This window comes from Bison bison, unplaced genomic scaffold (genome assembly GCF_000754665.1).
Source record: "Bison bison bison isolate TAMUID 2011002044 unplaced genomic scaffold, Bison_UMD1.0 scf7180017864331, whole genome shotgun sequence".
NCBI classification, from domain to species: Eukaryota; Metazoa; Chordata; class Mammalia; order Artiodactyla; family Bovidae; genus Bison; species Bison bison.
In genome coordinates, this window is record NW_011494903.1 from 3,569,802 (window position 1) to 3,596,625 (window position 26,824).

Here is a 26,824-nt window from a genome sequence, read left to right on the forward strand (position 1 = left end):
TTCCCCATCTATTTGCCATGAAGTGATAGGACCAGATGCCATGATCTTAGTTTTCTGGAAGTTGAGTTTTAAGCCAACTTTTTCACTCTCTTCTTTCACTTTCATCAAGAAGCTCTTTAGTTCTTCTTCACTTTCTGCCATAAGGGTGGTGCCATCTGCTTATCTGAGGTAATTGATATTTTTCCCAGCAATCTTGATTCCAACTTGTGCTTCACTGATTCACTGGATCATTCAATCCTGTCCAGGATTTCTCATGATGTACTCTGCATATAAGTTAAATAAGCAGGATAACAACATACATCCTTCATGTACTCCTTTCTCTATTTGGAACCAGTCTGTTGTTCCATGTCTAGTTCTAACTGTTGCTTCTTGACCTACATACAGATTGCTCAGGAGGAAGGTCAAGTGGTCTGGTATTCCCATCTCTTTCAGAATTTTCAATAGTTTTTCATGATCCACACAGTCAAAGGCTTTGGCATATTCAAAAAAGCAGAAGTAGATGTTTTTCTGGAACTCTCTTGCTTTTTCAATGATCCAACAGATGTTGGCAATTTGACCTCTGCCTTTTCTAAATCCAGCTTGAACATCTGGAAGTTCACAGTTCACATACTGTTGAAGCCTGACTTGGAGAATTTTGAGCATTACTTTGCTAGCATGTGAGATGAGTACAATTGTGCGGTAGTTTGAGCATTCTTTGGCATTGCCTTTCTTTGGGATTGGAATGAAAACTGATCTTTTCCAGTCCTGGGACCACTGCTGAGTTTTCCAAATTTGCTGGCATATTGAGTGCAGCACTTTCACAGCATCATCTTTTAGGATTTGAAATAGCTCAACTGGAATCCCATCACCTCCACTAGCTTTGTTCGTAGTGATGCTTGCTAAGGCCCACTTGACTTCACATTCCAAGGTGTCTGGCTCTAGGTGAGTGATCACACCGTTGTGATTATCTGGGTCATGAAGATCTTTTTTGTACATTTCTTCCATGTTTTCTTGCCACCTCTTCTTAATATCTTCTGCTTTTGTTAGGTCCATATCACTTCTGTCCTTTATTATGCCCATCTTTGCATGAAATGTTTCCTTGGTATCTCTAATTTTCTTGAAGAGATCTCTAGTCTTTTCCATTCTATTGTTTTCCTCTATTTCTTTCTTTCTTCCCCTTCTGCAGGGCATCTTCCCAACCCAGGCACCAAACCCAGATCTCCCACATCGTAGGTGGATTCTTTACCAGCTGAGCCACAGGGGAGGCCCATAATTGAAAGTTGTTCAGTCATGTCTGACTCTTTGCAACCCCACAGACTATAGAGTCGATGGAATTCTCTAGGCCAGAACACTGGAGTGGGTAGCCTTTCCTTCTCCAGGGGATCTTCCCAACCCAAGGATCAAACCCAGGTCTCCCACATTGCAGACAGATTCTTTACCAGCTGAGCCACAAGGGAAGCCCAAGAATACTGGAATGGATAGCCCATCATTTCTCCAGCGGATCTTCCCAAACCAGGAATTGAACCAGGGTCTGTGGGGTCACACAGAGTCGGACACAACTGAAGCGACTTAGCAGCAGCAGCAGCAGCAGCTCCTACATTGCAGGCAGATTCTTTACCAACTGAGCCATCAGGGAAGCCCAGATTCCTCCTAGCTCCCTGCAAAATCAGACTATCTGACATATGTGTGCTGTGATCATGGGGACTTTATAATGGAACTAGGTAAAAGATTCTGTTAGAATACCTAGAAACAAGCTAGGAAGCCTGGATATCATATATTTGAAGTGTCTATTTAGTTAACCTGAAGAATCATCTATAGATAACAGGAAACCCCACATCCCCTGGAAATACATCTGCCCCACATAAAGCCAGAGAAAGGCTAGAGCAGAGATTCTCAATGTATGGTCTGAAGACCCCTGGGAATCAGCAACTCCTTTTCATGGACTCCACAGGATTGATGCTATCTACATAATACTAAGATGTTATTTGCCTTTTTTATTCTCATTCTCTCATGAATGTTCAGTGGAATTTTTCAGAGACCCCAAAATTATATGAAAAAGCTAATGTTATACTTCCCTTTTCCAGATACATATCTATATGAGGCCATATTTCACCCCCCAAAAAAAGAATATGTCACCACAGATTGAATATAGACCAAATAGGAGAATATAGCTGTTTTCTACTACCCCATACATTGAAGACATTTACAAAAATGTAAAACAGTGGTATGCTTCTCATTAAATTTTTTATTTTAGAAAACATATTTTTCATAAAAGTGTTATCCATGCTAATATGTAATAATTTACTATTGTCATTTTAAATGAATTAATAAATGAAAATGTTCTCAGCTACTATCCACATTAGTGAAAACTATTTAGGATCTTCCAATATTTCTTTTTTTTTAAAGTATAGTTGGTTTCCAATGTTGTGTTACTTTCAGGTATATGAGCTCAGTGATTCAGCTGTGTGTGTATATATATATATTCTTTTTCAGCTTCTTTTCTTTTACAGGTTATTACAAAATATTAAGTATAGTTCTCTGTGCTGTGCAGTAGGTCCTTGTTGGTTATCTATTTCATGTATAGTGTATAGTATGTATGTGTTAGTCCCAAACTCCTAGTTTATCCCTACTCACCCCTTTCCTCTTTGGTAACCATAAGTTTGTTTTCTATGTCCGTGAGTTTATTTCTGTTTTGTAAATAGGTTCATTTGTATATATACATATGTATATATATGTAGATTCCACATACATGTGATATCATATGACAGTTGTCTCATTTGTCTTTCCTGGCTCACTTCACTGAGTATGATAATCTCTGTGTCCATCCATGTTGCTGCAAATGGCATTATTTCATTCTATTTTATGGTTGGATAGTATTCCATTATATATAGGTACCAGATTTTTATCCATTATCCACTCATCTGTTGATGGACATTTAGGTCGCTTCCATGTCTTAAGTATTGTAAATAGTGTTGCAATGAACATTTTTAGGTGTGCAATGTAGTTTTGAAATCAAAAGCTTGAGAATCTTTGTACCAGAATATGGTGAGTATAAACAAAATTAATGGCCTCTGGATAATGATTAACTGAAGAAAGAAAAGAGCAAATTGAACCCTGTTTCTAAGCTGGACTAGAAAACTTTGCTAAAAATGCTGACCACTGTTATATATCCAATCAACTAATTACCCATAGCTCTTTGGAGGTTGCATCTAAGTCTTTACTCTTTTCTCATAAACCAAACCATTTATTTGACAAATAGTTGCCCACTCTTTCCAGTTGCATACAAATTGTTTTATTTCATAAAATATTTAAAATGTCATACCTACAATGGTTTTCAATTACAATTCAGTTTTTAAATTGATTTTTATTGGAATGTAGTTGATTTATAATGAAGTGTTACTTTCTGCTATATAATAAAGTGAATCAGTTTTACATATACATATATTCATTCTTTTTAAAATCCTTTTTCCATATAAATCATTACAGAGTACTGAGTAGAGTTCCCTGTGCCTTACAGTAGGTAATGACAATTCAATATTAATTTGAGAACATGGCATGTCTGTTGGCAACTTGGGCTGAGTGTGGTCACAGCATATGATTGCTACTTGTGAGACTTGCTGCAAATGTGAGTTATTGCAAAGAGAATGGATAGACTGATGTCCAAATTAACCCTGACTATCTTTCCAATGGCTTACTAGTCTGTTTAGCTTCACAGGATGTACTTTTAGGTAATATAGGCTATTAGGAACATTTATATTAAATTGATCCCTTTTATACAAGAATGCAATGTTCATTTTAATAAAAACTGACTATTGAAGAGCACTGGCATTCATCTACATGTGCCTGTGTGTGCATGTGGGTGCATGCACACGTGTGTGTATGTATGTGCATGTTCTCAAATAGATATCTTTCAGACTCCTTCTTTCAATCAGTCTTATCTTAGGCTCAGAGAAGGTTTGCCACTGCTAATTGCTCTACACTAATCCATGTCCCAAGATTCCAGACTAAGTCAAACTGTTTAATGATGTACTTCTCTGCTTCCTGAAGCTTGTCTTCTGGCTTGTCTCCTGCTTATAACCACTTTTAAAGTCTCATCACCTAAGTAAAAAATCTGTTATTATTTTGGTGATCCAACCTTGCCTTACCCGCCTTCAAAGACCACACTGACAGTCATGTGGTCTAATGACTGTCACCCAGCCGGACAGGGTGCAGCTGGGAGTTGCTGACTCTGTGAGACTATAGACTTCTCTGTCTCAGTTCCCCACTCAGTGAAGAGAAATACTTACCTGTTTGTCTGCTCATCTCCCAGAATTATGTAGCCTCTGAGATCCTCCTTATTAGCATGCTTTCTCCCGTTGTTTCCACCATTCTCATCTTTCACCCCACCAAACCCTGCCCGCTCCTCAGGCAGTATTTCAGGATCACTCCAAGTGCACAATAATTTTTCTTGTCTGGACTTCTTATTTGGTGCTTGAAATACACTGCCTGTAACAATCATTATACTACAAATTTTCAAAAAATGTGTTGTTCTTCCCCAAATAGCCTTGAGTTTCTTGAGAGTGGAGATTTTGCCTTATTCATCTTTGATTATAGAATTCCTTGTAGCCTAAAAAGTACTCAGTACAGATGCAAAAGACTGACCCAACATTTAGTCCATACATTCCATGTGCCAAGCACCGTGCTAAGTGCCTTTGCAAAAATCATCTAATTTAATCCTTGAACTTGAGGCTCAAAATTAAGAAAGGACACATCCAAGATAACACAGAAATCCAAGAGCAACAACAGTTGTGGCTGGAAACTAGAGCTGTTTGGCTCTGAGCCAAACTCTATTGTCTATTTCATCACACTGTCTCCCTTAGTAAATATTTCTTGATTAATAGCTCTCACTCCTCCTCATCTTTATCTCCCTCCTCTCCCTAATCAATATCGATCAATATCATGATATAAAATGAGTATATTTTCCTCTTAAAATGAAAATATATTTGTACAAGATTATATTGCATTCTTAGTATGGCTAGCCTGGGGCAAGCAGGAATCCCTGTCCTCCCACTAACATTATAGCAAAGTAATTTCAGATTGCTCTGAGGAGTCTTGGGAATTTCAAGGAGATGAATCCATAGGTTGGAGTAGGAGAAATGAGTTTCTGACACCCCAGTTTCTACTAGAGTGATTTTAACTTATGTCTACTATTAACACAAATTTCATTTAAAAGAAAGTCTTCTACAGCTTTTAAAACTTTTAAAATCAGCTATAGTCCAATCTTGGGCTTCCCTGGTGGCTCAGACAGTAAAGCACCTGCCTGCAACGCTGGAGACCCTGATTCAATTCCTGGGTCGGGAAGATCCCCTGGAGAAGGAAATGGCAATCCACTCCAGCACTGTTGCCTGGAAAATCCCATGGATGGAGGAGCCTGATAGGCTACAGTCCATGGGGTCACAAAGAGTTGGACACGACTGAGAGACTTCACTTTCACTTTCATAGTCCAATCTCAGACCTTGGGTGCTGTGCTGTTACAGGCACCAGTCTCAGAAAGTGGTCAAAATATGGCCTAATCATTGCTAGGTGTCCCATGCTGTAGAGGTCGGAGCAAACACTGATCTAGGCAGGACTACCCCAGAGCCAGCTGTATAGCTGTGAAGGGCAAATTCACTTCACCAACTTTATAACTTGAAAGATGCTACAGAAATTGACATGCGCCAAAATATTTCTGCTTTAGATCAGCGATGCCCGTATCTGAATGCTTATCCACAGGGCTTGAAAGTGAAAGTCACTCAGTTGTGTCTGACTCTGCAAACCCATGGACTATACAGTCCATGGAATTCTCCAGGCCAGATTACTGGAATAGGTGGCCTTTCCCTTCTCCAGGGGATCTTCCCAACCCAGGGATTGAACCCAGGTCTCCCACATTGCAGGCAGATTCTTTGCCAGTTGAGCCACAAGGGAAGCCCTTGAGATATTACCTTGAGGTATTACCCATATACCTGTTTGGAGAGTATCTCTTCAGCCCTTAGATCACTCACTTTGTATTTCTAAACCTGAGTGCTCTTATCTATAAGATCGACGTGATAATCATTCTTGCACTCATGCTCAGTGGTGTCTTGACTCTGTGCAACCCTATGAACTATAGCCCACAAGGCTCCTCTGTCCATGGGATTCTCCAGGCAAGAATACCTGGAGTGGGTTGCCATTTCCTTCTCCAGGGGATCGTCCCGACCTGGGGATCTAACCCATGTCTCCTGCATTGCAGGTGGATTCTTTACCTGCTGAGCCATCAGGGAAGACATAGCAATCATATAAGGACTAAATTAGATAATATATAGGAAGTCTCATCTGCCTTGCCTGAAACATGTTAATCCTTCAATAAAACATCGCCATAATTATCAATTTTACAAAGCAGGCCAAACATAAATTTAAAAAGTGCATCTCCAAGAATATACCTCAAACTCACTCCTCTTCGTCAGACTTTAAAGAGTTTAGGGTTCCAGCTGATTCTGCTGAGATTGCCGGTAAACTGATAGGAGAGTTCATAGTTTCTGGTGTCCTTTCATTGGGTTCTGGGTGATGGCTGGTTCCTCCTTGGGCTTTCTCCATTCACACTGCAGAGCCTGCGGGACAAATCAGCTTAGCGTCTTGTGCACACATCCAGCCATCCCACGTGGGAAAGCATAAACTCAGGCCCATCCCAATAAGGCTCATTGTCCTGCTAGTGTTTTAAGTTCTGCCATTAGTAAAAGAGTATCAGTCCTCATCTTCTAAAACACTCAGCTCCCCATGCCTGAGATCCTAAACCCCAGATTATTTCCATCAGCCCCAGCTGCATACGAGCCCATGAAGCAGGATATTCAGTCCAAACTGAGCCCAGTCTTGTGTGGCAGCCATACCCTTCCTCACAAAGAGATGAGACCCTCTGCATGATGTCACCACAAGATAAAACCTCTTTACTATCCTGCTTTATTTTCATGCACTACTAAGGATTAGAATGGGCCAAAAGAACCCACCTAATTTCATAGTGAGAAAAGGCTGTGTTTAGCTAAAATCCCCAAAGACTCATCAATTGTAGTACTAGAACTGTGTTTTAAAATTTTATTAGCTTCCAAAATCAAAAAAAGAGGGAACATTACATCATAAGGGAGGGATCTTGCTTTATTAGCTTCCAGAGTCAGAAAAAAGAAAAGGGAAATTGTATCATACATAAGAAAGATCTCACACATTTTCTGCCTTGTATTTTCCTTTCATAACCTCTTTATTTAACTACTGGGAAATTAAGGGGAAACTCACCATATCAAAAAACATTGACTCTAGTGACTTAAAATTAAAATCTGTGGTTTATCATCTTCAGGAAAATGAGAGCTTATAATTCTACTTCTGCTTTCTTCAGTTCTGTAGGCGACAACAATTCCAAAGTTTTCATGTCCAGGACATGAAACACTTTCGAGAGATAGAAGTAATATTTTGCTTTGTTTATTTTTGAGAAATGTTTAAAATAGGGGGAGGGGGAAGCACAAAGAAGTATACAACAAACACCAATGGATCCATAACCAAGACTTTTGTTACATTTGCTTGAAGTCTTTTTTAATATGTAAAGAGTAAACTGTATACAGAAAGTTGAAATCAGTCATCATTCCTCCTCAGGCCAATTTCCCACTATGGCTTCCCAAAGACAGTCTCCATCATGATTTCACTGTGATTCTCTACCCACCAAGGTCAGTGCTGGTTTGTCCTGACTTGTGTGTCCAGGATCCCAAATCCCAGAAGATGGAGATGATAATTCCTCCAGTTAAGAGTCACCCACTGCTGCTCACTGGATCTTTCACCTCATATCCTGATCTGGTCACTCTAGGCTCTGTGTGTATCAAGAACAGACACAGCCTACATGGCAAGTCCAAGCCTTCTGTTCTCTACTTCCCATTTGGCCTCCTCAAGGTGAAAGGTGAAAGCTTTCCCCAACAAAAGACACTGTAGGTCAGTCTTGTTGGATTTAAGAGACACAAACCTGCAAGAGAATCCAGGAGAATTTTGAGTTCTTGACCTCCATCTCATGAATTGCAAATAAAATGCCTCCTCTGGCTAGGGAGGTGATTTTAATGATTAAGTATGCATGCCTGCATGGTAAGTCACTTCAGTCATGCCTGATTCTTTGTGACCCTATGGTCGGTAGCCTGCCAGGCTCCACAGTCCATGGGATTCTCCAGGCAAGAGTAGTGGAGTGGGTTGCCATGCCCTCCTCCAGGGGAATTTTCCTAACCCGGGGATTGAACCTGTGTCTCTTGTGTCTCCTGCATTGGCAGGTGGGTTTTCTTTACCACTAGCGCTACCTTGGAAGCCCCATCTAAGTGTAAGCTGTGTGTGCGCGCTCAGTTAGCTTTAGCTGTGGCCGACTCTTTGCAACTTTATGGACTATAGCTTGCCAGGCTCCTCAGTCCATGAGATTCTCCAGGCAAGAGTTCTGGAGTGGGTTGCCATGCCCTCCTCCAGGGGATCTTCCCAACCCAATGATAAAGCCTGTATCTCCTGAATTACAGGCAGATTCTTTACCACTGAACTACCAGGGAAGCCTCCTGAGTATAGTTATAGCAAATCACAGAAGCTCAGTGAAACTTCAGTTAATTTTTGAATCAGGTTTTCAGACTCTTCAAGGAAAGCCATAAATCTGAATAATTATGTGAAATCACTCTAGTTTTTACATGTTCCTCTTCAACTAGACTCACCCAGTTGTTAACTTTTTGTTTTATGTATATGTATGCTACCTCCCGTGTAGCTCAGTTGATAAAGCATCTGCCAGCAGTGTGGGAGACTTGGGTTCAATTCTTGGGTCAGGAAGTTCCCCTGGAGAAGGAAATGGCAACCCACTCCAGTATGGGATCGCAAGACTCGGACATGACTTAGCACTATCTTTCTTTCTTTCTATGTATATGTATAAATGATTTCCTGAACCAACGAAAGTAAGTTATGCAAATCATGACAATTCATCTCTAGAAATTTAACCATGTATCTCCTAAGAATAAGCGCCTTCTCCATTTTTAACTATAATCACACCTAAGAAAAGTAGCAATTTCTTTATCATTTAACTGCCCATATGAAAATTTCTCCAATTACCCCTGCATTATTTTATACATTTTTTTGTCCAAATCAGAATCCAGTCAAGATTTACATATTGTATTTCATTGTTACGTCTCTTTGGTATTTTTAATCTAGAAGAGTTCTCCTACCCTCTCTTTTTTTAAATTTTTATTGGAGCATAGTTGCTTTACAATGTTTTGTTATTTTCTGAACACTCTTGTACGTAAATTGCAGCAAGATCTTTTTTGACTCACCTTCTAGAGTAATGAAAATAAAAACAAAAATAAACAAATGGAACCTAATTAAACCTAAAAGCTTTTACACAGCAAAGGAAACTGTAAACAAGATAAGACAACCCTCTGAACAGGAGAAAATGTATGCAAATGATAAGGGATTCATTTCCAAAATAAACAAACAGCTCATGCAGCTTAATATCAGGAGCTTCCCCGGTGGCTCAGTAGTAAAGACTCTGCCTGTAATGTGGGATACCAGGGTTCAATCCCTGGGTCAGGAAGGTCCCCTGGAGGAGGCCAAACCCATTCCAGTACTCTTGCCTAGAAAATCCCATGGATTGAGGAGCCTAGCAGGCTACAGTCTATAGGGTCATAGGACACGACTGAAGCGACTTAGCATGCACACATGCACAGCTCAATATCAAAAATACAAACAACCCAATCCAAAAAATGGGTGGAAGACCTAAATAGGTACTTCTCCAAATAAGACATAAAGATGGCTAAGAGGCACATGGAAAGATCCTCTTGTGTCTTTTTAAACTATTTTTAATTGTTAGTAACAAATATGATTTATATAAATTTGTGTATGTGTGTGTACACACCCACACACTCACTCATAGGCAACAAAAGCAGGTCCACAGGTCAGCTTCATACTGTGTGGGGGGCGGGGTGGGGGAAGGGGGTGCATCTCTGTACCCAGGTGTAGTCTGTCAAAGGTCCCACTTCCAAAAGCAGAGTCAATATGGTCTGTCTTGGCCCATATTATGGGCCTCCCTCGTGGCTCAGTGGTTAAGAATCTGCATGCAATGCAGAAGACCCAGATTTGATCCCTGGGTTGGGAAGAACCCTTGGAGAAGGGAATGGCAACCCACTCCAGCATTCTTGCCTGGAAAATCCCATGGACAGAGGAGCCTGGCGGGCTACAGTCTATGGGCTGCCAAGAGTCAGACACGTCTGAGCAACTAACACTGGTCCATGTTAGTGCATTCGATTATCAGGTACGGAAAGACAAAAAAAAAGGAAATAGAATTCCTTTTCTCACTGCTATTACTGGAAGGTCTTAGCACTGCCTCTGTGCTAAACTCTGAGGAGCAGGTGGATGAGAAACACTTGGAAGAAGAATCTAGTTACAAATGCCCGTGGCTGGGCTCTACCCCAAACCTACTCAATCTGGAATTTCACTTATTTTAAAAACACCTCCAGCTATTAGTCTGAATATTAAAGTGTGAGGACGACTATTCTATAAACAGATAAATTAAGAATTGGACCCTAGCCCTGGCAAATTCTAGTGAAACTAAACCATAAAATGTTATCACTGACGCAATAAATCCTCTTGAAGCCCAGAGGGAAGATCAGAGAAGGCTTCATTGGGGGACATGGATTCTGAGTGGAGTTCAATGACGATATGGGTTAATCAATGAAGAAGGAGGGGGAAACCTCTGGAAATGAGAGAAGCAGATGCTCTGCCATGTGACGTCCTACAGATTTGGCAAAGAGGATGAAGGAGAGTCTCATCTCATCCATGGTGAAGGGTTTCCATTTTTTTTTTCCTGAAGGATTGGAGAGCCACTGAAGGGCTTTAAGCAACCATGATCCAGTGGATCAAGGAACAGCATGTTCGACAGGCCTGAGAAGAGAGGATTGGAGGCAGAGAAATTCCATAAGAGGCCACTGAAGCTACAGAGGCAGGAAGTGAGGGAGGCAGTGCACTGGGGCAGGAGCCGAAGGGCTCAGGATAGCGAAGCACCAGGATGCTCGGGGAGATGTGGACCTGGGAGTCAGAGAAAGGAGGCTAAAGCTGTTTCTGGGCTCTTGATTCAGTCTCCTGTGAATCGGTGACTGTGGTGCCTGTTGGACATTTAGGTAATAACGTTCCTTAGGTGGTTACCTGGTCAGGAGAGCCGTGGTGATAGCCTCAGACCCAGGAGAGGCGATGCAGTGAGCTCAGAATGGGGTGAGGAGATGGCTGTGGATCAGACAGAGGGCGTGGCTGGATTTGCCTGTTAAAGAAAGCAAGTGGTTAACCCATTTGAATGGGTGGAACCAACCACAGGGGATGCGGGTTTTGTTGCTGCTCTGGGTCCTTGGCCAACATGCTCTCTCCAGTGGTCTCTTTCCTCTTCTCCAGTGGTCTCCTAAGTGGAGGACCCTCCAAAGGAGGGTTCAAGACAGTTTGTTGAAAATGAAGAGAAATTGTTATACATACTATACTTTTTTTTAAAATCTCACCTTTTTTACTTTTGTTTACATTTCGTAATGGATAAAGTGAATTCCCAAAGTAATGTAGATGGATGGATAGGTAGATAGATATCACTAATAAATAACCAGATATTAGGAGCACATGCTGAAATATATATTTTTTGCTACCTACAACAGTGAAAAATCTTGAATGACCACTTTTCTGCATGACACAGCTCAGGAAAGGACTCAAGAAGGAGATGAGGGAACACGGGTGAAGGTCTTGCCGGCCCACTGCTCAGAGATCACTGGCCTCTTTCCAGTGGTTCTGCTCACTGATGGAACCCCAAGTGACAGAAAAACTTGGAAGGTGTTCAAGTCCCCTGCCTTTTCCTGTTTTGAACATATGTTTAGAATCTTAGACACTCAGTGTTGGAAGAATCTTTGAGGTTGATTAACTCGTTTTCTGCTTCCCTGAGAAGCAAAAAGAAAAAGGCAGGTTTGAGAAGAAATTTGGGGTCTGAGGGAGAAAAAGGAGAAGAAAGTGGAGAAAAGCCCCCCTTTCTTCACACATTAACCTAGAACTGGTCCTGACTCTTGCAGGTTATATTGTTTTTCTGGTTCTCTGACTTGTGTGCAGGCATTTTGGGGGGCGGGGAGGAAGGGTGGGGTTGGGAGTTAGCTGTTAAAGTCAAGAAAAATAAGCAGAACCTGTTTCTTGACTTGCCTGCTACGTGATCCGCTCTCATCCTAACTGCCAGTGTGTCTGGGAGTAATGTGGTTTCTGACGGCAGGCGATGAGCTCACTCCAGGAATACCCACCTTTGACCACCTGTGATCGTACGTCATTGGCTCAGGGACAGAACTCCTGGTGCCCAGGCGTATGTTGTCAGCAGAGCAGCCCCGAGCTTTGGATTCATTTGTGCTTCATCTTGTGCTCCTCAGTGTGGAGCAGAGCGAGGCTCGGACTCTCCTGCCAAAGGCACTCATGTGCTAAACAAGCAGAAGGTAGAAGCCTGGGCCATCTGTCTTCACACTACACCCAGACCCTCCTGGGAAAGGAAGCCTTGGGATTGTGCGAAAGCCCAGCTTCAGGCCAAATCGTTTTCACTCCCAAACATGTTCTGACTTGTGTTCTGAGTAAATCTCAAGAGGCTTTAAAAGACACAGCAGAGTCAACACAGACACCAGAACCAGAACACCTCTCCTTGAGACACAGCAGGACTGGCCCTCGGCTTTGTGTCACTCGCTCTTCTCAGAACTAGACTGTGGAGTTCATCATTTTTTATTTATTTTTATTTATTTTTAATTGGAGGATAATTGCTTTATAATGTTGCATTGGTTTCTATTGAGAAAAGTGAAAGTGTTAGTCATTCAGTCATGTCCGATTCTTTGCAATACCATGGACTGTACCTCTGTCCATGGGATTCTCTGGGCAAGAATACTGGAGTGGGTTGCCACTTCATTCTCCAGAGAATCTTCCTGACCCAGGGATCGAACCCAGGTCGAATCTGCAGGCAGATTCTTTACTGTCTGAGCCATTTTTATTAATTCTGCACAAAAACATGAATCAGCCATAACTATATATATTTATATATGCCCTCTCTCTGTAGCCTCCCACCCTCCTCCCATCCCACCCCTCTAGGTCATCACAGAGCATCAGGCTGGGCTCCCTATGTTAAATAGCAGATTCCCACTGGCTACCTATTTTACACATGATAATGTATATATGTCAATGCTGCTCTCTCAATTAGTCCTAACCTCTCTTTCCCCTGCTGTGTCCATAAGTCCATTCTCTATGTCTGCGTCTCTATTCCTTCCCTGCAAATAAGTTCATCAGTATTGTTTTTCTAGATGCCATAAATATGCATTAATATACAATACATCATTTTTTTTTAAACTGAGGGACAATAAGAATCATAACTGCTAAAGTGTAACAACAATAATACACACAGTATTTTAAAGTATTTAAGGGACTTCCCTGGTGGCTCAGTGGTAAGGAATCTGCCTGCCAATACAGGAAACATGGGCTCCATCCCTGGGTTGGGGAGGTCCCCTGGAGAAGGAAATGATAACCCACTCCAATCTTCTTGCCTGGGAAATCCCATGGACAGAGGAGCCTGGCAGGCTACAGTTCATGGGGTCTCAAAAGAGTCGGACATGACTTAGCAACCAAACAACAACAAAAACATTTTAATTTAGAATCAGAAAAGCACGCTTGCTCACAGGCTATACATATAAACAGGCCAGTGCTATAGGCGGTGATTACCAAATGGAGATAGGGTAAGATTGCTCAGCCTGGGGTAGAGGTGAGGATGGGATGAGATAGGGATAGTAGAAAAATGTGCCTGGATTACAAAGACAGAAATTCTGATATCCTAACTAGGTATTGCTGCTGCTGCTGCTTCTAAGTCACTTCAGTTGTGTGCGACTCTGTGCAACCCCATAGACGGCAGCCCACTGGCTCCTCTGTCCCTGGGATTCTCCAGGCAAGAATACTGCAGTGGGTTGCCATTTCCTTCTCCGAACTAGGTACTGCTACTAGAAATAATGAGTTGAGAAAGCTGAATTCCTCCATTCTCATCACATTACCTCCCAACTCACTAATTTTCCTCCTGTAGTATTTTATTTCCTGGTGTTGCACAACAAAATTGCCCAGGATGGGGAAGAAAAAGCCTGGTATTCAAGTGCACGAAGAATGAGCTATTCATTGAATCCTTCATCATTTGCTTAGAATTGTTCTTGCTGGGGGAGGAGCAGAGGGCTGAACATGTATTATAACATCCAGAAGCACTGAGGTGTTAGCTATGATTCTGTAGCAAATGCAATGTAAGAGCAAACATGTGATTTAAGAAATTTTTAAATGATTGTAATTTATGGAAAGCTTTAGGGAGGAGGTACAAAAATAAGGAAAAATAGATATTCAAATACAAACCCCATGTTACATTACTGATTTCTTTTTTTTTTTTTTAGTTTAGTTTTATTTATTTATTTTTAATAGAAGGATAATTGCTTTACAGTATTGTGCTGGTTTCTGCCAAACATCAACATGTCATTATTGGTTTCTTAAAAAAAAGAAAATTGTACAACGAATTCTTTCAAACTCTGCCTTCTGTTAATGCCATCTCAAGACGGACTATATGTGAAGAAAAATAGGCACCTCTTATCTTGTATTATTTCCTCTAAACGAAGAGGAAAAATACTACTGCTATATGATGTCTTGAAAGCCTTATATTAATTTTCTGGCTCAGAAAATTAGCTATATATACCAAGAGCATATGGTAAAAGAGGTTTACACCAGAAACAGTGGTTTTGCTTTTGCACTTACTGATTACAAGCTACGTAAGATAGAGGGGGAAAAGGAGACACAAACAACATTTTTATCATCATTAGTATGTTATTGTTAGCAAATAATAATATATTCTTGCACATATTTTCCTTTATATGGACTTTATAAAAATATGGGGGAAATTGAGTGTTTATTATTACATAATGATAAGCTCATCTCAAGTAAGATAGATTTGAGTAAGTATCTATACTTCCCTGATTTCAGGAACAAATCATCATGTTACTAAACTGACTTCATGGCTTTTTATTATGAAATCTTCAAACCTATTCACACACTATCAGCAAGCACAGTTACCCTCCAAATCCAATCAAACATTCAATTTTTAAAATATAATCTTTCTAAATGTGTATATTTCTTCTCATTTGGAAAGCTAAATTTATGTCTACCCCTCAGAGGCAGACACTGCTACACATCTTTTCCTGAGATAAATGCATTAAAAAAGCATCCGCCCCAAAAAGCCATCCTCGGCCTCTAATAAATTAATTCATTTCACAATGTTTATAAAGTGCCTTCTGTGTGACAGACACGTATATACCAGAAACTTGGATTTAAAGACAAAGAAGCCACAGTCCACCCTCAAAGAGCTCAAGGTCTAGAGGGAGAAACAGATTCCAACTAAAAGCACTGAAGACAAAGGAAAGCCGGCCGCCTTCTCCGGTCTTTAGGGACTGAGGTTAGACGTGATCAATCTACACGGGGCTTTGGAGCACTAGCAGGAGTGAACCAGAAAGAAAAGAGAGGGAGTATCTTCCAAGAAGACAGGGCACGTTCTGGGTCATGGCAGATTTTGTTTCGTTTGCGTATCAGGAAGAAGTTGTTGGGGAGAGGAAACATAAGACTGACTTTTAAAAGTTAACATTTTGGAAGACTTCCCAGGTGGTCCAGCAATTGAGACTCTGCACTTCCAAGGCAGGGGACTTAGGTTTGATCCCTGGTCAGGGAACTAAGATCCCACATGCCATGAAGGGCAGCCCAAAATACATAAACTAATTCAAAAGTTAACATTTTTCTCCTCTCTCTTTCTCCCCTTCATAACCATCCCGTAAAATCCAAGGATGGTCAAGGTGCTCCCTAGTGCCAGGATCCAGCCTCCTTCACCTCTGGCTCTGCCATTGCTAGGGCATTAATAAGCCCTAGTTATCAATGAACCTGAACTGCTTCGGCCTGCACAGCCTTCTAGGAGAGAAAAGCATCACAGGCCCAGCCTAAGAGCACTAGGCAGGAGCTCTACAGATCTCCTCCACCTTGATCCCACTTGGCCTGAACTGTCACATGGCCACAGCTAGTGTCAAGAGGGGCTGGAAAATATCCTATTTTGTGTAGTTCTATGCCTGGCTGAAAAGCAAGAATTCTCTTCCTATAGAACAGGTGTTGGCAAACTTTTTTCTGCAAAGGGCCAAATAGTAAATATTTCAGACCACAACAGTCTTTGTCAGGGCTTCCCTGATGACTCAGTGGTAAAGAATCTGCCTGCAGTGCAAGAGACTGGTGTTCCATCCCTGGGTGGGGGAGATTCCCTGGAGAAGGAAATGGCAACCCACTCCAGTATTCTTGCCTGGAGAATTCCATGGACAGAGGAGCCTGGCGGACTACAGTTCATAGGGTCGCAAAGAGTCGGACACAACTGAGCAACTATCACTCACTCACTCACAGTCTTTGTCATGTATTATTGTTCTTCTTCTTTTTTGTTTTTCTTACAACTCTTTAAAAATGTGAAACCCATTCTTAGTTTGAGGCTCTGTAAAACAGGTCATAAGTCAGATTGGGCACACAAAGTCTGTCAAGCCTATGGAAGAAAAGAAAATTATTTAAGAAGAAAAGTGCCCATTCCCAGCATGAACTCTACAAGATTATAAACCACTTGGAGGAAGAGATTTGCCTCATTCACCTTTCGAGGCTAGCACAGTGCTTGGTCCACAGAGTAGATGCTTAATGTGGATGAGTGATGAATGAATGAATGAATAGATGGAAGATAGGGGAGATTAATAGCTACCATTTCTTATAATCCCATTTTGTGCCAATGATAGTCTCTTAACACAGATTGTCATTTGAAGACCCCATTTTCTCCAGAGCTTGAAAAAACCTCTAGCCAAGAGCAGATGAGTAAATCTGCTGGGTTTTCCACCTGCACCCCCTTAGCTTCCTAGAGTCAAGCAGCCCACTTCACCTCCCAACCACAGATGCAATTGGGTCCCAAATATTAGGGAGAGGACCTCCCTAATCACAGCTCCCTGTCCTTGACCTCCACTGCAGGCGGACAATCCCAGGAGTGCAAGGAGGTTATGGAACCAAAGGCCTTCCAGGTTCCTCCCTTTGACAGCCATAGCGGCAGCAGGAAAGCCTTGACTTGGTTCACCCTTTTAAATATCACATGCTTGGCGGGAATGTCAGCAGAAGCCTTCAGGCTGAGTAGACACTTTTTAGTTCCCCTCTTCCTCCTCCTTCTTACACAATATCCTGAGGGCATAAGAGGACTTTTCTTGTCTAAATCAGCCTGGTGGGGTGGAGTGGGGTGAAGCGTGGATCACTCAACCGTTCCCCTGGACGTCTCCTTGCCAGGGCTCAGAAAGTGCCACAGGGCTTGGACTCTCCATCCTGAGCAGACACAACAGCCCAAAGTGAGGAGTGGTCCAGTCCCTGGCCCCTGGAAGACCTCCTCAATGAGACCACCCTCCCACTTCATTCTGCAGGAGTCAGGTAACAGCTCTGCCCAGGTTTCCTCTTTCAAATCAACATGGGATTTTTTTTTTTTTTTCCCCAGCAGGAAAACGTACCGCCTCCAAATTCTGGCAGCACAGATTGTGCTGGGTGGAATCATTGACAGAAAGGCATGTTTTGTTGGCAAACAGCAGGAGAGGTGGACATCAGACACCACAGCTCAGTTTCATTGTAGCCAGAGGGTGATAAGCAGATAAAAATGTGTCTGTCATTTGCTCTAGATGAGGCTTCTCATACATGGCTCTTCCAACGTCTGCTGTTGCTAGCGTTAAATGAAGTCTTGCAACAAAACCGGAACCACAGTCCTAATTGAGCACAGATGATTGATTTCAGTCTTGGCTCCTGACAAGCCTGGTCTTACACTTTTGATGAAGAGGAGCAAATTTCATTTTTTTCCCCAAAGCTTAAGAGCTGACCGGAAGTGGGGGTTCATGTGAAATTCCTACACAGACTAGGGAAAGGGGGCCATGCTACCATCAACCCTGCCTTCTAAAAGGAATTCTGACAAAGTGGGACCAGTGACAAGGGCTACAAGTCATCTGAGGAAATCCAAAATTTAGTTGGTGCCTTTGTCCCTCTTGTATGAATTGGGGTCTCTCATGAAAATATCACAGTGTTCTTTCCCCCATGACACCCCCTTTAACTAAACTTACAATGAGGTAATTAAAATGGACCTCTTACTCTGCCTCCCACCAACTGCATGACTCTGGGCCAGTCACCTAACCTCTCTGTGCCTCAGTTTCCTCCGCTGAAACAATGAGAATAAAAATAGTACTTACCTCCTAGGTTTGTTGTGAGTATAAAATTATACACACTTATTGGGTATTAATATTAATAGTAATAAGTATTATTAAAGATCACTAATATGTGCTGCTTTTAATATTTTGACATTAGAGATTACTCTGTGTAGAAAAATAGATGGGTTTATGAACATAAGACAAAATCATGCCTTTGCTTTTATGTACAGGCTGAGAGACTGTTGGGAAGAATTTTAGGTTGATCGAAACATGTATATACAAGACAGTAGATATTCTGATGCTCCTAGAAATTAATGATAAATGAGGGGCAGGAGGACTAGATGGTTCCTTTCAATAAAACTATATCTTTTAAAATGTTCCATTAAAGATGATCATGAATATCAATGGAATTTTAGCGTAAATTCATGGGACATTCTGGAGAAGTTAGGCTTCTGTTTCAAACAGAAATGTCTGGCAAGGACTCCATTTATCTTGGAAAATTATTTTAAAAGTTCAAATCCATGCTTTCTGCTTGTTATTTCCATCCATTTAACTACCAGCTCACTTCAAAGGCTTCCCAGCTCCTGTAGGAATCCAGAGGCCCCTGCTCTGGACTCAGCGTTTAGTAAAGCCTGTTTGGGGGGAATTTCTAAAAGCTCCGGCAGCCTCATTGAGTAGTCACACTGCCACCTAGTGGCGCAAAGGCTAAATAAGTGCAAGAGATTGCCTTGAAAGCTTGTTCTCGCCTTGTTGCTGCTGCTGCTGCTTAGTCGCGTCTGACTCTGTGCGACCCCATGGCCTGTAGCCCGCCAGGCTCCTCTGTCTACGGGGATTCTCTAGGCAAGAATACTGGAGTGGGTTGCCATGCCCTCCTCCAGGGGCAGGACCCAGGGATCGAACCCAGGTCTCCCTCATGGCAAGCAGATTCTTTACCGCTGAGCCACCAGGGAAGCCCTCTAGCCTTCAGTTCAGTTCAGTTCAGTCGCTCAGTCGTGTCCGACTCTTTGCGACCCCGTGTATCGCAGCACGCCAGGCCTCCCTGTCCATCACCAACTCCTGGAGTTCACTCAGACTCACGTCCATCGAGTCAGTGATGCCATCCAGCCATCTCATCCTCTGTCGTCCCCTTCTCCTCCTGCCCCCAATCCCTCCCAGCATCAGGGTCTTTTCCAATGAGTCAACTCTTCGCATGAGGTGGCCAAAGTACTGGAGTTTCAGCTTTAGCATCATTCCTTCCAAAGAAATCCCAGGGCTGATCTCCTTCAGAACGGACTGGTTGGATCTCCTTGCAGTCCAAATCATGTTTTCTTTCTACTATTGGAATCCCATGTTAAGGAGAGAAGTGGGGTGGGGTGAGGGAGAAAAAGCGAAGGAGAGAAAATCAGGGCGAGTAGACAAGATCTTTCATTGGTCTGAGGCGTTAGTAGCAGCTGCTTCTGGGTGAAAATTTCTAACACCAAGAATGTGGAAGAGAACTGTGGTTCACTGGCAAAGTTAAAATTGTGGTCCCAGGGGTTTTGGTTAAAACCATGGTTCCAGAATCAAGAAATGAGTTTGAATGGGGCCTCTGCCATTCACTGGCTATGGACCTTGAGTGAATTACTGAACTGCCCCATGCCTTGGTTTCTTTGTCTATAAAATGGGGATAACAATAACTTCTTTGTGGTTTATTATGAGCTCCTAGCAAAGAAGACAATCCATAGCATTATCTATTGTCATGACTGTTTTTAAGAGGAAGATGCTGTAGAAACTGCTATCTCACAGGTCAGGCGGTGCAGGACCGTGGGCCGAATGGTTGAGCAAACGGGACAACCAGATTCTGGTTCTGCCAAAAAGTAGCTGTGTGACCTTGGGTGGATCACATATCCTGTTTCCTTTCCTGCAAAATGAAGAGCTTGCATTCATTGATCATTAAGGTTATTTTTTCTTTCTCAAACACTGTAAATCTAAGGCAGGTCTTCCCAATAAAACTGGCCCTTTAAGGCTCATTTTGATCTTTCTTTTTGCCAAAGCCCAGAGTCAAGGGTGTCCCAGGCGTTTATTTCTACAGCTGCTGGCGGATGAGAAATAGCCAGCAACTATAGATACAACTACTGATACAGTTTTTGCTGTATCAGTCACAAGGAATAGACCAAGTATATATTTGGTCAGGATGAGAACCCAATGGAAAGTCCTAGAAACTGAAGAATATTCCTCCGTCAGAAGCTGGTCTAGGATTTCTCATACGTTTGAAGAGTTCAGAACGTGTTTTGTTTTGTTTTTTATCTCTGCTAACTAGCCTCCTTAACATGACAGGAAACCAACAAAACCTTTGAGCCGTACAAATTCAATATATACTTTATTAGTAGTGTTGCTAAGTCTGTGCCACCCATGTTGGTTAAACTAGTACCTGATCTTGCTTCCAAGAGCCTGCAAATGCCGCCAAAACTCACCTACTGCATATAAGTATTAATAATTCCCCATTCTGTTGTTCCAAGCCAGGGACCATTCCACTAGAGACACCTTGCTCTGGGATGATAACGATGGTGGCCCAGAAAAGATAATTATGAAACAATGCTTCCTGCCCTTCATCCCAAACAGCACCCATGCAGGTGCTCAGACATTTAGAGAAATCAGAACAAAGGCATCCTGGATCTTTGTGAGGGTGGGTGTATTAATTCTTTGTGGATCCTATCACAAATCACAAACTAGGTGACTAACAACAACAGAAATTTATTCTCTTAGAGTTTTGGAGGCTGAAGTTTTAAAATCAGGGTGTCCACAAGGCCACATTGTCCCCAAAGGCTCTAGAGGAAAATCCAGTTTTTGGCTTTTCCAACTTCTGGAAACTTCTGGGGCTTCCCTAGTGGCTCAGATGGTAAAAATCTGCCCACAATACAGAAGACCAGAGTTCGATTCCTGGGTCAGGAAGATCCCCTGGAGAAGTGAATGGTTACCCACTCCAGTACTCTTGCCTAGAGAATTCCATGTACAGAGGAGCCTGGCAGGCTACAGTTTATGGAGTCACAAAGACTCAGACACGACTGAGCAACACACACACACACACACACACACACACACACATTCAACTTCTGGCAGCCTCCAGCATTCTTTGGCCTGTGGCTGCATCACTCCAAGCCTGCCTCCTCCCTCATATGGCATTCTCATCCTCTCTGGTCTTTTCCTTCTCTGTATCTTATCTTACAGGGACACTAGTCCTTGAATTTAGTGCCACCTGGTAAATCAGGATGATCTCCTCATCTGATCCTAATTATACAAAACCCTCTGTTTCAAATAAGGTCACATGCACAGGTTCTGCAACATGGACATATATTTTGAGGTTGCCACCATTGAAACGACTCAGTTGAGTAAAGAAGACAGAGCAGAGACTTAGAAAGACAAGCAGTCAGCCTCTGCACCCCAGTTCCATTCACCCATGCTGAATCAGTTAAAAAAAGGGAAAGTCACTCAGTCATGTCTGATGGTTTGCGAGCCCATGGACTCTAGCCCACCAGGCTCTTCTGTCCCAGAATTCTCTAGCAAGAACACTGGAGTGGGTTGCCATTCCCTTCTTCAGGAGATCTTCCTGATCCAGGGATCAAATCTGGGTTTCCTGCATTGTAGGCAGTTACTTTACCATCTGGGCTACCAGGGAAGCCAGTGCTGAACCACGGTAGCCCCCAAAGACATTCCAATCCTTGCCACTGAATCTCGGCAACTCAATAAACATGTGAGGATAAGAGCAAGAGAGATCCAAGGTCCCAATGGTTTTGAATCATTTTTGTACCCAAATACACCAGGTGATGCCACACCTTCCCATTTGTACTGGCTGGGCTGGTCATTCATTCTCCATAAAGAAATCTTTGAAGAAACAAAACAAGATGCATTGGGACGTTCAGCATGTGCAGCTTGAAAAAATCCCCAGGGTGATTCCACCACACCCTGTGCCTCTTACCTTCCTCTTTCCTTGTCTTAACCTCAAAGTAGACCATTCAGAATATCTGTATTTACTTCATCAGTCAAAAAATAACTTTAGTCAGTGACAAGCGTGCTTATACTTCTCAAGTCGTTTTTGTTTTTATTCATATTAGAAATTTGACACTGGCCCCCTGTTATGTGTTAGTCACACTTACATGTGTCATTTAAAATATTCTAGCAGTTAAAAAAATTTTTTGAGTCGAAATTTCATCTGAGCAGTAAGATGTTTACATATAAGCTTGATATTATTGAAATACCATTTTTCCTCCCTTTCGAGACATTTTCTTTTTTTTAATTGAAGTATACTTGATTCACAATACTGTGTTAGTTTCAGGTGTACAGCAAATTGATTCAGATATATATATATATATATACATAAAAATATATAATTTTTCATTACAGTTCATTATAAGACATTGGATATAGTTCCCTGTGCTGTACAATAAAGCCTTGTTGTTTACCTGTGTTGTATATAGTAGTGTGTATCTGTTAATCCCATTGTTGTTGTTGCTTACTCACTAAGTCAGGTCCAACTAGTTAGGGACCCTGTGGACTGTAGCCCTCCAGGTTCCTCGTCCATGGGATTTCCCAGGCAAGAATACTGGAGTGGGTTGCCATTTTCTCCTCCAGGGGATCTTCCTGACCCAGGGATCAAACCCCCTCTCTTGCATTAACAGGCAGATTCTTTACCACTGAGCCTCCAGGATGGCCTGTACTCTTATCTCTTCCCCCTCTTTCTCCTTTGGTAACCATGAATTTGTTCTCTATGTTCGTGAGTTTGTTTCTGTTTATAAATAAGTTCATTTTCATTAGTTTTTAGATTCCACCTATAAGTACTATCGTATGATATTTGACTGACTTCACTCAGTATAAGAATCTCTAGATCCATCCATGTTGCTGCAAATGGCATTATTTTATTCTTTTTTAGGGCCAAGCTATATTCCATTATATATATATAGCTATATATATATAACATCTTCTTTATCCATTCATCTGTTAATGGGCACTCAGGTTGCTTCCACATCTTGCCTATTATAAATAGCACTGCAATGAACACCCAGGTGCTTGTATCTTTTCAAATTAAGAGTTGTCATCTTTTCCAGATATATGCCCAGGTGTGGGTTTGAAGGATCATATGGTAACTCTATTTTTAGCTTTTTAAGAAACCTCCACACTGTTCTTCATATCGGCTGCACCAAATTACATTCCCACCAACAGTGTGGGAGGATTCCTTTTCCTCTCCTTCCACTCCAGTACTTATTATTTGTAAACTTTTTAATGGTGGTCATTTCAACTGGTATGAAGTGATACCTCCCTGTAGTTTTGCTTTGTATTTCTCTAATAGGGATCTTGAGCACCTTTTCATGTAGCTGTTGGCCATCTGTATGTGTTCTTTGGAAAAATGTCTATTTAGGTCTTTTGATTGGGTTTTTTGATTTTTTGTTGTTGTTTTTACTGAGTTGTATGAACTGTTTGTATATTTTGGAGGGTTTCCCTGGTGGCTCAGTGGTAGAGAATCTGCCTGCAGATGCAGGAGATGCAGATTCCATTCCTGTGTTGGAAAGATCTCCTGGAGAAAGGAATGGCTACTCACTCCAGTATTCTTGCCTGGAGAATTCCATGGACGGAGGAGTCTGGCAGGCTACAGTCCATGGGGTCACAAAGGGTTAGACACAACTAAGCAACTAACACTTTTCTTACTTTTCATCTTATATTTAAGTCTTCAAGCCATTTTGAATTTATTTTTGTGTATGGTGTGAGGGATGGAGTCATTTTGATTTTGCTCTTTCAATCACTGTAAGTTAGAAAAAAGGAAAAAAAAATCTTACTGTGTGAAAATATAAAAGCAATTATTTTCATTTTGGTTCACATCCTTCTTCAACTTCCCTCTGGTAGTGAACTTGAAGTTGCAGTCAGCTGAACAATCAACACTAGTCTCAGGGGACAATGGATAAACCAGAATGGTGCTCCAGACCCCTAAACTGACAGTTACAGGACTCACATCACTGACTGTAGAGAACAGCTCTTTGAGAGCAAAAGATCTAATGTAGTCATCTACTTAAACCCTGACTCCTACACCAGACACACTTAGACCAAACATCAGAAAAAGCAGGCAGCATTGTTTGTCTTCTCTTAGCTGTTTCCCCTTTCCAGGTGAGCTGTGATGTTGCAAAACCAGTCAGAATATTCTGGCCAGAGACCTACATCCCCTGTGTCACATGTCAGGGTATTGATAGAACAGATGTTAACACATCATCTGCAATGATGAGGGGTTCTTGAACTGAAGGTAAATTACTAGGGTTTGGTGGGAAATTTTTTGGATTAGAATAAGAAACAAAAAGTTCTGTATGTGAGCTGAGATTCTAAACTCCAAATACTAACTGTACAAGAAGGAAAGAAAGTCAGGATTCAATGATGTATTGAGAAGAACACGAGACTTAGAAAATCTGGGTTTGGATCTCTGTTCTACTATGTGCTTGAACTCCGTATACCTTTCTGTAACAAGAAGAATTTACCAGGCTTTGGGAGAATCAAATGAGATATTATACGTGGAATTTTTGTTTTTAAGTGTGATTATTAGTTCTAATAATAGAATTAGTAATGAGTATAAAATACCAAACTCCAGAATGTTTTTTGCCGTATATACAAAAACAAAGAAAAATACTGAGATCATTTGTACCCTGGAATAAGCAATCTTAGTAAAGCACAGAATTTGAACTAGATAGTGGCAAAGTGCCACATACCAGAACTAACACATTAGCAAGGAATCACGAGGACCCTCTGGAGAAAATAAAGAAATGCATGAATGAGTGGTATGTGAAAACCCAGAGCAGCTGAAGTCATGCAGCACCTTGAAAATTGAGGGCGCCTGAGAAAAGAGAGTGGCTAGGTATTAAGAGCAGGATATACACCATGGAAAGGTTGAAATTGAGAACATCACAGTTTTAATGAGAAAAGGTGCAACCGACAGCAAAGAGCCCCATGACAACAAAGGTGAGAGAAATTGCTCACTTCATGGCAGAGTCTTGCTGCTGTGACTTCCAGGAGAGGAAAGCAAGTGAAGTCAGGACTGTGGAGTGATTATATTATTTAATCCTGATTAAGAAATAGTGAGTGCATTTTCTTCCATGTTCAAAAGAAATGGAACAGAAGTGGGTTGAGAAGAAAGAGGTATGGGGGAAGGAGTCCACATATTCTGTAAAGTGAGGTTTCAAAAATCATCCATCTCTCTGTGGATGGGTGTGAATCTCCTATAACCTTCCATTTCTAATGTCTAGTTGTTTTATTTTTTTTTTCCCCTCAAATCATACTCTGGCTGCCTCACTGACCGGCAGCTAGCTGCTGTCTTGATGGGCCTGTTGAAATCTTCCTCTTCTAAGTGGTTCTTGTCACACAGAACTTCTCACATGCTGGGAAGGAAGTCTTTAGAAAACCCCACAGACAGCCTCCTCTCCCCACCCCCACCCACTCCATGTAGACCTTACCCTTTCAGTTTCTAACTTCCCGTCAAGGGCAGAAAGGAACTGCCAGGCTCGGTGACAACCTGTGTTTTCGTGTGTTGAGAGGGATGTGGGGGCTGAGAAAAAAAAGAGCAGAACATTTCTGTCCTGTTTTTCCTATGCCAAGGAGTATCTTTCTCAGCCATCAAGAATGTTTTGTTTCAAATTTCATGTGTTTGGCAGTGAGTTCTCTTTTGCTGGCTCATATTCTTTTCTATATGAAAATAGAATAGCCATTAGAAATAGTAGATGAAAATAAGATTTCTTTGGGCTGACACTTGGAGATACAGAAAAATGAAATGACTTACATTGCATTACCATGTGGACATTAAACATTATCCTAAGATCCAAATAAGCCCCTAGAAAGAGATTTATAAAAACACTTCAATTATCTGTAAGTTCATTAGACAAAATGTAAATTCCTCAGAGATTACCCTCTGATTTCATATAGTTAATGCAGGCTAAGTGAATTATCTACTTTTGCTTTATTGACTACACCAAAGCTTTTGTTGTGTGGATCACAACAAACTGTAAAAATTTCTTTTTTTTTTTTTTTTTTAATTTAACTTTACAATATTGTATTGGTTTTGCCATATATCAAAATGAATCTGCCACAGGTATACATGTGTTCCCCATCCTGAACCCTCCTCCTTCCTCCCTTCCCATACCATCCCTCAGGGTCATCCCAGTGCACCAGCCCCAAGCATCCAGTATTGTGCATCGAACCTGGACTGGCGACTCATTTCATATATGATATTATACATATTTCAGTGCCATTCTCCCAAATCATCCCACCCTCTCCCTCTCCCACAGAGTCCAAAAGACTGTTCTATACATCAGTGTCTCTTTTGCTGTCTCATATACAGGGTTATTGTTACCATCTTTCTAAATTCCATATATATGCATTAGTATACTGTATTGGTGTTTTTCTTTCTGGCTTACTTCACTCTGTATAATAGGCTCCAGTTTCATCCATCTCATTAGAACTGATTCAAATGTAGTCTTTTTAATGGCTGAGTAATACTCCATTGTGTATATGTACCATAGCTTTCTTATCCATTCATCTGCTGATGGACATCTAGGTTGCTTCCATGTCCTGGCTATTATAAACCT

General features: G+C 41.6%; 1 protein-coding gene across 7 annotated transcripts in view; it reads left to right on the forward strand.

The window, feature by feature from the left end:
- Positions 1-26,824, forward strand: part of FYB (FYN binding protein) — a 181,550-nt gene that overhangs the window by 43,415 nt on the left and 111,311 nt on the right. For 2 of the 7 annotated variants that reach the window (XM_010853743.1, XM_010853741.1), the window contains exon 2: positions 17,359-17,496. The exons of 4 other annotated variants lie outside the window; for them this stretch is intronic. The gene's annotated coding sequence lies outside the window, so the exon portion shown is untranslated. Of the gene's footprint in view, positions 1-17,212; positions 17,497-26,824 lie in introns of those variants that run through there. One more of the 7 variants, XM_010853740.1, reaches the window with a different exon arrangement.